Genomic DNA, 14,592 nt, shown 5'->3' with positions numbered 1-14,592 from the left:
AGTTTTATATGACACTCTGGGATCTCCTAGGTCTGCCTAGGTCTGTATCCAACCCCTTTTTTTTATGCCAAGACAACATTATTAAAGGGGTTGTCCCAATAAAAATATTCTACAATTTTCAAACCAGAACCTGCATCTGAATAGCTTTGTACAAACCGGATTCCAAAAAAGTTGGGACACTATACAAATCGGGAATAAAAACTGAATGCAATGATGTGGAGGTGCCAACTTCTAATATTTTATTCAGAATAGAACATAAATCACAGAACAAAAGTTTAAACTGAGTAAATGTACAATTTTAAGGGAAAAATATGTTGAATCAGAATTTCATGGTGTCAACAAATCCCAAAAAAGTTGGGACAAGGCCATTTTCACCACTGTGTGGCATCTCCCCTTCTTCTTACAACACTCAACAGACGTCTGGGGACCGAGGAGACCAGTTTCTCAAGTTTAGAAATAGGAATGCTCTCCCATTCTTGTCTAATACAGGCCTCTAACTGTTCAATCGTCTTGGGCCTTCTTTGTTGCACCTTCCTCTTTATGATGCGCCAAATATTCTCTATAGGTGAAAGATCTGGACTGCAGACTGGCCATTTCAGTACCCGGATCCTTCTCCTACGCAGCCATGATGTTGTGATTGATGCAGAATGTGGTCTGGCATTATCTTGTTGAAAAATGCAGGGTCTTCCCTGAAAGAGATGACGCCTGGATGGGAGCATATGTTGTTCTAGAACCTGAATATATTTTTCTGCATTGATGGTGCCTTTCCAGACATGCAAGCTGCCCATGCCACACGCACTCATGCAACCCCATACCATCAGAAATGCAGGCTTCTGAACTGAGCATTGATAACAACTTGGGTTGTCCTTGTCCTCTTTGGTCCGGATGACATGGCGTCCCAGAACAGTCTTCCATTTTGCCACACTCCATTTTAAATGATCCCTGGCCCAGTGAAAACGCCTGAGCTTGTGGATCTTGCTTAGAAATGGCTTCTTCTTTGCACTGTAGAGTTTCGGCTGGCAACGGCGGATGGCACGGTGGATTGTGTTCGCTGACAATGGTTTCTGGAAGTATTCCTGAGCCCATTCTGTGATTTCCTTTACAGTAGCATTCCTGTTTGTGGTGCAGTGTCGTTTAAGGGCCCGGAGATCACGGGCATCCAGTATGGTTTTACGGCCTTGACCCTTACGCACAGAGATTGTTCAAGATTCTATGAATCTTCGGATGATGTTATGCACAGTTGATGATGATAGATGCAAAGTCTTTGCAATTTTTCGCTGGGTAACACCTTTCTGATATTGCTCCACTATCTTTCTGCGCAACATTGTGGGAATTGGTGATCCTCTACCCATCTTGGCTTCTGAGAGACACTGCCACTCTGAGAAGCTCTTTTTATACCCAATGATGTTGCCAATTGACCTAATTAGTGTTAATTGGTCTTCCAGCTCTTTGTTATGCTCAAATTTACTTTTTCCAGCCTCTTATTGCTACTTGTCCCAACTTTTTTGGGATTTGTTGACACCGCGAAAATTGGAATCAATCGTATTTTTCCTTTAAAATGATACATTTACTCGGATTAAACGTTTGATCTGTCATCTACGTTCTATTACAAATAAAATATTGACATTTGCCATCTCCACATCATTGCATTCAGTTTTTATTCACAATTTGTTTAGTGTCCCAACTTTTTTGGAATCCGGTTTGTAATTGCATGTAGTTAAAAATGTTGTATAGCCACTGAGTTAATCAATAAAATGTATATGCATATTGCCACTTACTCTTTGTTCTTTTTCTTATTTCTTTAGCTCACTGAGGTGGCCACACATGCTCAGTTTCATCCTTCAACTGCCTCCTGAACAGTGATAGGGAGAGATCTGCAGCAGAAAAGACATGCCCCTGAGCTGCAGCAGAAAAGATCTCTGGATCCATGTGGGGTACAGGGCTGGTTCTGATTTTCATTTTTTTCACATTAATAATGGGAAAACCCCTTTAATATCAAAGTGATAGTGGCATATATTGCTATGGACAAATAGATGGTAGCTGGTGGTAACAGCCTGTTTAAAAATACACTAAAAAAAGCACTGTTAGATCTTGTTTTAATTGACAAACAGCCCAAAAACTATTCCTTTTTAGTCGCAGATGTCTTATTCTCTGAATTATGATCTGTAAAATTGTGGCTGTCCTTCTGAGCAATTCATGCAGGATGAATCACAGATATTTTAGGTTAGCTGATCTATTCTCTCATCTTTAATAGGCATATTTGTTTTATTTCAGATGCTAGGAAAAAGTACCTAATTTCCTTTATCACAGCAACTACAGTCAGGTCCATAAATATTGGGACATTGACACAATTGTAACATTTTTGGCTCTACACACCACCACAATGGCTCTTTGCGTATATTCTGTGGCGTAGCTACAGGGGTCGCAGCGGTCGCAATTGCGACCGGGCCCCTGAGCCAGGGGGGCCCACGGCCCCCCCCCACCGCCTCCTATTCAAAATGTTATCTAATAGTGCCGGGGCCCGGGGCAGTGCGCACGGCGCAGCGCAGGCTCTAGTAGGCAGGCACTAGGCAGCTCAGCTCACCACGTGTGTCAGAGGGGGCGGCGCCGGCCGCGGAAGCAGACATGTGAGGTCTGAGTGACTGGGAGCCGGAGGCATGGTTTCCGCGCATCTCCGGCTCCCAGTCAGATACTGTCAGAAGAAGCAGCAGGCGGCAGTGGCAGTGACTGTGCGGCGCGAGGTGAGTTTTCTTGACTAGCCTCGGCTCGGCCCTCGGCTCTACTCTCTCTGAGTCTGAGACTAGTGACAGGCGGCGGCAGCGCAGTGAGCAGAGGCGCTAGCTAGCCCAGCTTGATGATGGGATGGCCTGGGAATCTGGGATCTCTGAGTGGCAGGTGGCGGCAGTGCAGAGCCCAGCCCAGCCCAGGGATCAGATCAGCTTGATGATGGGATGGGATCATGGGAATCACTTTTGATGATGGGATGGGATCATGGGAATCACTTTTGATGATGGGATGGGATCATGGGAATCACTTTTGATGATGGGATGGGATCATGGGAATCACTTTTGATGATGGGATGGGATCATGGGAATCACTTGATGATGGGATGGGATCATGGGAATCACTTGATGAGATGGGATCATGGGAATCACTTGATGGGATGGGATCATGGGAATCACTTGATGGGAATGGGATTTGGGCGGCATTATGGAATGGGATCATGGAGTGGCCAGTGGGAGTCTGGGACTCTCACTCTGAATTCTGTGGGAATCTGTCTCTGAAGTTGTTACTGGCCACACTACTTACTGTGTGTGTGTGCCAGGCCCAAGGGGCAGGCCGCAGGCAGTGTGTGGGCCTGCACCAGGCAGGGGCACTGGTGACTGCTGTTACTGTGAGCCAGGAGAAGCAGTGCACTGCAAGCAAGTGTGGGTGCATGCCACTGTGCCAGCCTGCCGGGGCAGGCTGCAGGCAGCGGCCCAGGCCCCCAGCGTGATCTGTTGCTGACTGGCGCTGGGCACTTAAATTAATGACAGTGTGTGTGTCTGTGCCAGGGGGCAGGCCACAGGCAGGCAGTGTGTGCGCCTGCGCCAGACACTGGCCCTGGGGTAGGCAGTGACTGTGAGCCTTGTGTGCAATAATGCTGGACTGACCCATACATCGGCTATATACGATATTACCAGTCCGTCCGTATATAGCCGGTTGATGGGTCAGTCCAGCATTATTGCACACCATGTGCTGTCTGAAGAATTTTTTCACTGCACATCTATCAAATTTCGCCCTGAATTTAATTTGTAAATATATTAGCAATTAAAATCAGGGTCTGGTGGTGTTATGAAACGGTATTGAGGGTAGGGGGGGCCCAAACTGAACTCTTGCACCAGGGCCCATGAGCCTATAGCTACGCCCCTGCGTATATTCATAGACTGGGTTCTCATGCAAGGGGTAAACCCACCTGACACCCATATGTTCTCAGACAACCCCTGTACCCTGGAAGTTCATTGACTTTTCAATGCATTTGTTTATACTTAAAAGGGTACTTTAAGGGGCAGATTCCACCTCCAATCCCACATCTACCTCAGGAACAGGGTCTTGATTTCTGGTTGCAGTGTATAGAAAGATGGCAGTGCATGTACCACTCCCTCAGAACATGACCCCAGCCTGTATTTGGTCTCATTTTTTTGATCTTCTTTACCTGGCAGGATTGTTACCCCCTTTTCTGACCAGGCATATCTTTAAAGTTGGGCATGTGCCAGGTTTATAGAGAATTATTCCTCTGCCAACCTTTATTTGGTGTCATTTCTCTGAGAATATATAAATCTTCTATATTATATAATAACATTCATTTTAGATTTCCCTTTTATACATGTGAAAAAAGCAAAGAAAACAAAAAAAATATATATTTTCCTCATGAGTTCCATTTGTTTATGACGATGTGGCTTTTGCAGACAACACTACTACAGTACCCAGAAAGATTATCAAAATTAGGGTTATTCACTTTAGAAAAAAGATGACTGAGGGGAAATCTAATTACTATGTATAAATATATCAGGGGTCAGTACAGAGATCTCTCCCATCATCTATTTATCCCCAGGACTTTGACTGTGACAAGGGGACATCCTCTGCATCTGGAGGAAAGAAGGTTTGTACACAAACATAGAAGCGGATTCTTTACGGTAAGAGCAGTGAGACTATGGAAGTCTCTGCCTGAGGAGGTGGTGATGGTGAATTCACTAAAAGAGTTCAAGAGGGGCCTGCATGTATTTCTGGAGTATAATCCTATTACAGGCTATAGCTACTAGAGAGGGGTCGTTGATCCAGGGAGTTATTCTGATTGCCTGATTGGAGTTGAGAAGGAATTGTTTTCCCCTCACAGTTTTTTTTTTTGCCTTCCTCTGGATCAACTTGCAGGAAAACAAGCTGAACTGGATGGACAGATGTCTTTTTTCAGCCTTTTAAACTATGTTACTATGTTACTATTCTGTCTGTAAAAGCCACACAGATCTAATCGTAAATTGGGGTAAAACCACTTTTTTTTGTCATATCAGCCTGGCACTTTGGCCGCTATGCTTGACCTTACCCTAAAACTGTATACTACAGATTATTAGACAGATAATATAATAACCTTTGTTTTATAAATGTTCATTTCTGCATAAGGGAATCCTCTAGGGCATTTTATAATGTTCTTGTGAAGATATTCTATGTTCCGTAAGCAATTTGTTTCCCAACAGCACCACTGCTAATGAAAACAAGAATGACATGTAATGAGTTGATGTGCTGGCTCCTTATGGGAGTTTATTTTATTTTGTATTGCTCACATGCCCATGCTAATTGTTAGAAGTCCTAATGACAATCTCCCATCTATTAAATCAATATCCCCTATTATGTGGTTTTAACTTTTTTTTTATTAAGAACCCCAGTGGATCCAGATTAAGGCAAAACATTTCTTCTTGTCCCTTGTTGCTGTCAACTAGTTTATGTCAAAACCAGACAAGCCCTATAAAGGAATTGGTCCATCAGGGACATTGTTGCACATTGCTAGCATATGACATCAATGTCAAACAATCCCATTTCTGGGACCCGCTACTATGTAGAAAAGGGGGCCCCCGAAGTGAAGGAGTGCACTCCATGCTTGCTCTCCATATAGCTCTATAGAAGTTCAGAAAATAGTCAAATAAGCGCACCCTGCTATATTTGGAACTTCCATAGTGATGAACTTAGGGGGACCATGCACGGAGTCCCGTTTGGGAGATAGGGCGATAGAAGTCCCAGAGGAAGGAACCACACCTACCTGATATTGATATATGCCATCAATGTTCCTGATGGGAATACCCCTTTAACGTACAAATTATTGTTCTTTGTGCGTTATTTCCGACATTCACCATCCATAGTACCATTTCAAAAAGGGTTAATAGAAATTGATTATTTTTATTTTCCAGAATGACAATAATATCTATATTTAAACTGCATTTACTGTATTATATAATAAGATTCCCATTTCCACACCTGTGCAGCATGTACAGTATGTGCTTGGTAGGTCTCAGAGCCTCTTCTGTTTTCCTAGTGTGTAAGTGCCAACTAATCTGACAAGTCTTAGCTGGCACTCATTTTATCTGCTTATAAAACAAACATCAAATATTTGAAACTTGGAGGAAAAGTTGTTGTGATGGCTGTGTTCTTACCGTCATAACATGTACTGATTGATTAGCTCTGTGGCATTAGCACGGCTTTCTTAATGTGTATCTTCTCTATACAGTATATACTGTTAGGTATAGATACAAATTAGGATTAAATATTGCTGGGCATAATAAAATATACTTTGTGTGAATACAACTACATTAGTGTTGATCGAGCACCAAAGTGCTCGTGTGCTCGAGTAGAACACTTTGTGATGCTCGGATGCTCTACAGAGCACCCAAGCACAATGGAAGTCAATGGGAGAACCCAAGTATTAAACCAGGCACCCTCTGCTCTGAAGAGGGGAGAGTGTCGGGACTCTAGTTCGGCTTAGGAGTCCCTGCTCTGACTCCATATATAGCTATGTCCATATATGGAGTCAGTGCTTTGGGACACCCAGTGTATTTAAATCTAATTTAGCCTCTATTTCTGAAATGTTTCTGGCGGGATTTGAACTCACAACCTTCTACATTACAGCCAATAACCTTAACTACACTATAGAGCTGCATGGCCAGTTATTAAAAAAATATATAATATGAGACTTCTGCTGTATAGGAATACTTTCTAGTAGACTTCTGCTGTATAGGAATCTTATCTGATGTCTGATTGGGGGTCATTCATATTGGGGTCTGAGCTGAGGTCTGATTGGGGGTCTTATCTGAGGTCTTATTGGGGTCTTATTAACATTGGGGATCTTGTTGGGGCTGTTAGCTGAGGTCTGATTAACATTAGGGGACTGATTGGTGGTCTGACCTGAGTTAAAATGAAAAATATTTTTTTCTTATTGTCCCCCTCTAAAACCTAGGTGTGTCTTATAGGACGAAAAATATGTTAATGTATTTTTGTTGTGCTGGCTTACAGATTGAAAGAAACTGATCATGATCTCCATCTGTGGTACATTTGCACATCTACTATGCCTATTGTAAGGGATCGCTCTCTCTCAGGGGGTCACAATCACAGACTTCTTCGCAGACAACAGGATTTAATGTCCAAACTGGTGCTTTATTTTTGTACCCACACAAACATAAGCAATCAAAATAAACACCTGTCCGTCTGGGCTCTAACTAATACAAGGTTATTTTCCCTGACTCACCTCTAAGCACAGCTTATACACAGGGTCTCAAGCTCCAACCCTTAGCAGGTCCGCTCACCGAACACAAGTCCAGACAGCGAAGAGATCTGGCTACACATAGCCTCGTGGCCCCTCAGCCCTCCTGGCTGAGACCACCCAGAGCCTCTGTAGGCTTCTGTTTCCAAGTCTTCTCTCCCCAGACTGACACATAGAGGGTTGGTTTGTTCCCACCTTGATTGCAGTAGGCCTCACCTGCGATCACCTCTGGCAAAATACAACACACGTACAGGAAGGGTGTGAACTGGAAGATCCCACTACCAAACCTATCTACCAGTCCAAATAAAATCCATCCCAGAATAAAATGCAGACAAAACTGTCTCAGAAAACGACGCTTTGCTGAAACCCCTGCAGCTTTCTGGATTTTATTTATCTCGCCCAGGCTTATAACATTTTTTGAATTCAGCCAGCCCAAAATGTAGCAAATTTATTAAAAAGTTTGTGGCTTTTAATAAATCTGGTGCCGACTACTACAACAATCTCTCACTGGTGTATGAAATGCTAGTCTAAATAAATGTGGGCCATAGAGTTTTTAAAAGAGGAGCTATAAAACTGTCTAAATTTGAGATGAGCTAATTTTTTTTAATTAGTGCAAAATTTTAAAAAAAATTCTATTCAGGTACGAATGGATTGTACCGAATCAAATATTCTCCAATTGCCCTGAAAATTGGTATATAACACTCCACGGTCTCCTAGGACTCAAATTTTTTCTTTCAAAAACCAAAAACTCTCTTTTATTTGACCGAAATGAATAACAAGAAATTCGGGATAAATTCTAAATCGATTCACTCATCTCTAGTCTAAATAAAACACTGTCTTTGTTGCCAATCACAGTACAGTTTTAACTTCTTATAGTACTCTTGGTCAATGAAACCTATGCTGTGACTGGTTGTTTGGGTAACAAAGACAGTTTTTATTTTAGACACTTTCATAAACCTGCCCCATCTTCTAAAATCAAAATATTACCTTAAATGTAAGTCTGACCTGTCCAGATGTGATTTCTTTGCCTTCGCAGGTAAGTGATATTGGAGTACAACCAGGTGTAAGTTAAGACCCAAACCTGTTGCAGCGTTTATCTAACATTTGCCATTTATGATGGTGTCTTCTTATGTAGCAGAGTGCCTTTTAATCCCCTCAGCCACAAGGGCCTAGGTGCGACTTCTACCACTGCATTGTCTATAGATACATCCCTGACTACAACTAGCAATAGTAGATATTAACATATTCTTAGGGTTGTTCCACGACTTCTCATAGAACACAATCGACAAATAAAACACCATAAAATAAAACTCCATAAAAATGATGATTTTTATGCTTTTCTGAGTCTGTGGAAAGATGGGTGATATCTATGGACCATGTCAGTGCTCAATGTCATCCAATATCTAGTGACTGTTAATAGGTTTATCTAATTAAAAAAAAAACTGTTTTCCAGTTTTTTCTCTTTTTTCCCCTTATGGTGACTTGTCTTTCTATGGGTGGGTAACAGCTCATTTTATGTGAGCATTGACCACCTGCATCTCCCAGGAGTGTACTGTAGTCAGCTCTTGTTAACTATTTCCTCCCCTGAATAGAAAATAGTCCCTGGAGTTCAGTCTCAGTGATTCCACTAATAAATAACACTTACCAATTTTCTTCTCCAGTACCTAGAGAGACATGCCTTAGCTATATATTTCTATGAATTTGGAAGTAGAAATGAATGGATGAAAGGTGTCTGGTCTGCTTCATTATGAGATCACTATGCAGGTAATAGGGAGGAAAGTCACAGGGAAACTTCTGAGCATGTTAGTTCACCACTGAAGGTGGGAGAAGGTGGACCAAGATTTTAGCCACGTGAGAATCAGCAAGGAGCGCTAACAGAGCAATAAATGTAATGTACATTAAAAAAAAATATTATAATTTCATGTATAGTGCAATAATACTTTATTTTAAATGCATTTCATTGCATAGTAATCTTTTTCATGCTATAACCCCTTTAAAGGGGGTCAAGTTTCTCAGAAACAGTTAGAGGCTGCACTGAAGGCCTGTTCTGGAAACTCCTCCCCTGGCTCTGACGGTTTCCCATACGAGCTTTATCGTAATTATGGAGATGTCATACTTCCATATTTACTGAGGGTAATTGTTAAAGGGACACTGTCACCTGGATTTAACTTACTGAGCTATTAACATCACCACATCAGTCTCCACGATTTACATTAAAATATACTAGTATTACTGCCCTGTGTCTTGTCATTTGTCTATAAAATCGCTTTTATTAATATGCTAATTACCTCAATAAGGAGCTCAAAGGGCTGTCCCTCCGGCCGTTGGAGCCCAGCCACGCCCATTACTTGGGAGGCCAGCACCGTCCCACTGCTAATTTATTCACTCTTCGCCGATGTAATGTTTGTGCAGCGCTTGTAATCCCGCGCATGCACCCTGGATACACATGTCAGCGCCCACGCTGTCCTGGCATCGGACTCACAGAAATCATTGCACATGCGCCACCTTCGCTCGCCTGGGAAAGGAAGTAAGGAGTGGCGCGACTTGCCGGGTTGGCGGAGGAGCAGGAGCGGGTCGAGAAAAGCTAGCGCATGCCAATGAGTTTTGTACGGCCGATGCCAGGACACCGCACGGGCGCTGATATGTGTATCCAGGCCACATGTACGGGATAACGGGCGCTGCACAAATATTACGTCGGCGAAGTGGAGTGAATAAATTAGCAGTGGGGCGGTGCTGGGCTCCGAAGTAATTGGCGCGGCTGGGCTCCAACGGCCGGAGGGACAGCCCCTTGGGCTCCTTATTGAGGTAATTAGCATTGTGTAGATTCGCCCTGGTAGTTAGGACTAGCAGATGCAGTATAGAGGTAAAGTACACAGTTCATGAATCAAACAGCGTTGTTTATTCACACATTGGTGTATAACAAAATGCAGATAAGGTGTATCACAAAATGCAGGTGGCTTGGTGTTTGTTCACACACAAGGAAAGTCCATAAACAATAAAAGTCACTTTTTCTCCTGGGTGTTAATTCACACCCTGTTAGCCGTTCAGCCTCATCAAGCCCATAGGCGGCCTGTTTTCCTTTAGAGGGGCCTGAGTCCTCCAGCCCGGCTCAAACTTAAAATCCCAGCACAGCCCTCCGTTCACAGCACACAGACTCCTGAGCTCCACTGTCAGAAGGAGGTAAATCCACACACCTGTGAGTGCTGGCTGATTTTTATGCCTGGCAAAACCCAGCCAGGAACATGGGGAATAGTCACCCACCCAGCACTTTGACTACTCCCAGTAAGAGCCGTCCCGGATCAGCTATAACAGCCATGCTAAATCTTTAGGTGTCAATTAGCAATAGCTGCTGCTGACACATAAAATACCAGTTCTTACTTCAACGAGGCCAGGAAAGTCGGTGACACATACCTTCCATCCACGATGATTCCAGGTACCTTCTTACAGCATATTAATAAAAGAGATTTTATAGACAAATTACAAGACACAGGGCAGTAATACTAGTATATTTTAATTTAAATCGTGGAGACTGATGTGGTGATGTTAATAGCTCAGTAAGGGAAATCCAGGTGACAGTGTCCCTTTAAGTCCCTGGAGGAGGGTATTCTACCTGAGTCAATGGGCGAGGCGGTGATTATATTAATAAAAAAAAAAGGAAAGGATCCTTTAGATGTTGAGTCTTACACACCAATATCGCTTCTGAACACTGATGTCAAGCTTTTGGCAAAGATGCTGGCTATCAAACTTTTCAGAATGATTCCCTCAATTATACATCCCGACCAGAACGGGTTTATTCCCAATAAAGGTACCCAGTACAACCTTCATCGTCTCTTTGCAAACATGCAGTCTCCCGGTGGGGATTCCGGCTCCATCCTGTCTTTGGACGCCTCTAAGGCGTTTGACAGGGTGGATTGGAAATTTCTCTGGAGGGTAATGGAAAGGATGGGTATCGGACCTAGATTTATTAATATGATTAAGCTTCTGTATACGGTATTTAACGGAATTTTATCCCCTAGTTTTCTGTTGTCCAGAAGTACCCATCTCTTATCTCTTTTGAGGAAGTCTCTAGTCTAGATATTAACTGGTCCAAAACTACCCTTATGTTACTGGATAATTTTGAGTATCTGAGTGAGGGCCTACATACAGTTTTAAAGGTAATCGAGACGATGGAATATCTTGGTATGATGATATTGCCCAGGGTTGGGGATTATATTCAGATAAATTTGTTACTACTGATAAGCGAGTTGAGATAAAAAAATTACTATATGGCTGATACTACCTTTGACCAGAGCCGATAGAATATCTTTAATTAAGATGGTAATTTTGCCCCAACTAATTTACATTCTCCAGGAATTCCCCAGTTTGGATTGAGGATAAGTTCTTTAAACTTCTTGAGAAGATAATGAACGACCTACTTTGGGGAAGGAAGCGAGTGAGGCTAAAACTGGAACCTTTTTATAATCCCTTTGAATGGAGAGGACGGAATCTTACCTATTTCAAGGGTTATTTTATAGCTGGCCAATTATTGTTATATTATCACTGGGAGAAAAGTGCTTTATGTAAGTCCTTGGTTAACCGATCTCCCTTTGATAATATGTTTACACTATTGGAATCGGGGAGATTCATCAATCTCGAACAAGAGTACAGAGTAACTCGGAACTTATTTTCTAGATCGTGGACTACTATCAGAGGATGGATGGGGTTAAAGGGTTCCCTTCATTGCACTCCTTTGTGGCATAACTTTTTTTTTACAGAAGGTTGATAAACTACTTGGTGATAGATTATGGCAAAAAAAGCAATACTATGCATCTTTTCACAGGTGGTGAAGCATAGAGAGGTAATCCCTCTCTCGAGTTTAGCACTAGTGAGAAATTTAGGCAATTTAATTTGGTTTCGGTATTTTCAGTTACGTTCTGCCTTGTCAAGGGTAAAAGAGGTTTCACTTTTGGAGATAGATACTTCCTCACGTTCACACGACCGTATGTCTTTTTCATGTTTTGCGGGCCTTTTCCTGGATCCGTTTTTCCTTTTTTTTTTTCAGTAGTGTTTCCACTTCCGTTCCGTTTTTCTGTTCGGTTTTTCCATATGGCATATACAGTATACAGTAATTACATAGAAAAAAATGGTCTGGGCATAACATTTTCAATAGATGGTTCCGCAAAAACTGACCGGATACGAAAGACATATGGAGTACATTCCGTATGTGTTCCATTCTTTTTGCGGACCCATTGACTTTAATGGAGCCACAGAACGTGATTTGCAGGCAATAATAGGAAATGTTCTATCTTTCAAAGGAACGGGAAAAACGGAAGCGGAATTCATAGGAGTACATTCCGTTTTTTTTGCGGAACTATTGAAATTAATGGTTCTGTATTTGGACCGTATATGGAACACAAAAAACGGCCTGTATACGGAACGCAAAAAACATTTGTGTGAACGAGCCCTTATGCTGGGAACTTCTGGTTATAAGGGTAATATTTCCCAGCTTTATAAATTATTAATTAGTTCACTTTCTCCATCTTATTTGGTTGTGTCCAGATTTAAAATTATATTAGGAATAAATTTTAAATTTTATTACTCAAAAACTAAAAATAGCAATCCCGCTGATATCTGAGTTTTGGATATTGAATGATCCTTATAATTTAATTTGGCATAAATACCGAAAGATTCTTTTGGCTAAAATTATGTTCCTTGCCAGACTTTTAATTATCCGGGTATGGTTTTCTCAAAACACTCCAAAATTCAATGAAAGGTTATGCTCAGTAAAGAAGGTTAAGCGATACGAGGACATCCTGTACAATCAGAGGAATTCTGAACAAAAATGGTCTAAGATATGGGGAGAATGGAAGCGGTAGGTTCCTTTTTTTTTTTTTTTTGACGCATCCTCTTTTTTCCCCCTTGCTCGCCATTAATTTATTTTTATTCTAACTTTATTATCTGATAAATAGGATGAGACACATCGCAGGATTGGGAGGGTAGAGTTTGGGTGATTGGGGTGGATATTGGAAGAAAATGATATTTATGTTTTTGATTAATTATGTAATTGTTATTTTGCATCAAATAAAAATTATTTAAAAAAAAAGTTTCTCAGAAACAGCTGAATATATTATTAACTATACCTCAAAAAACTGATTCAACTAAATTCACTTATTTTTTATGTTGTGATCTTTACATAAATCCATTTAAATTTTTGAACGTTAAACTTGAATTTACAGATTTGCCTCAAATTTATCTCAAAATCATATATATTTAGAAGTAAATGGCAGTTGACTTCTGGCCTATCCATCAGGAGAGAAGTACTCGAATACTCTATCAGCAACAGCTCATGTTTAGTGTTTTCATGTCATTGCTGGAATAATCATTATTATTTAATTAGTCTTGTGCTGTCATTGTGATGTGTAATGGATTGTAAGCTGGGATAGCTAAATTTCAACATTGAGTTTCATCTAATAGTATAGACTACACATAACTTTTATGTACAGTATATAAGCGATGTGGGAATTTCCTCCTCTGAAGTTATGTCTCCTGATAGCTGCTCTAAGCATATATTAAGTAGTGAATGATACTTTAATACTGTATCTGGTAGTTATCACACCCATGATATAATATTTGTTCTTGAATTCATAATGGTGAGAGGTATTAAAACTGTAGTGTATTTTTTCATGTAATATGAGAAAGGCGCTATAATTCCCTGTCTCAAATAACATTAAAAAAATCTAATCAATCATTCCTGGTACCTGGAGTACATGAGCACTGGAGACTGACAGCACTAAATAGTAGACATGAGATTAAGCCTCCAGGCTCAATATCAAAGCACCATTATTGTTGTGTGGACTGAAACGAACAAGCTGAAGGTTTACAATTACTTGACATTAGGTGCAGCGGAATATGTGCTATGATCTAAATGATGAAACAACTATGCAAACAGTTTTGATTAACCCCTTCAGGACCAAGCCATTTTTCACCTTAATGACCTAGACTAATTTAGCAAATTTGTCATTTTATGTGGTAATAACTAGTGTTTAATGAATAGAAATAAAACAAATTGAATTTGATCCAAATTTCAGGAAAGCTTCGGTTCGCCACAAATCCAAATTTCCATGCTCTTCATGGTAACAAATCAGTTTTTTTCTAAAATGCCAGCTACACGTGTAGCCTGGGAATGTAGCCTGTAGCTATGGAGGTCAGTATTAAGCGGCAGATTGCTGTAGAGGCCACTATTAAGGGGGCGCAGTGTTGTGGAAATCACTTAAGGAGATGGAGTACTGGGGAGGTCACTAATAAAGGGGCGGCCGCTGTGGAGGTCA

This window comes from Bufo bufo, chromosome 2, assembly GCF_905171765.1.
Source record: "Bufo bufo chromosome 2, aBufBuf1.1, whole genome shotgun sequence".
In the NCBI taxonomy this organism is placed as follows: Eukaryota; Metazoa; Chordata; class Amphibia; order Anura; family Bufonidae; genus Bufo; species Bufo bufo.
Note: the sequence above shows the minus strand (reverse complement) of the source record.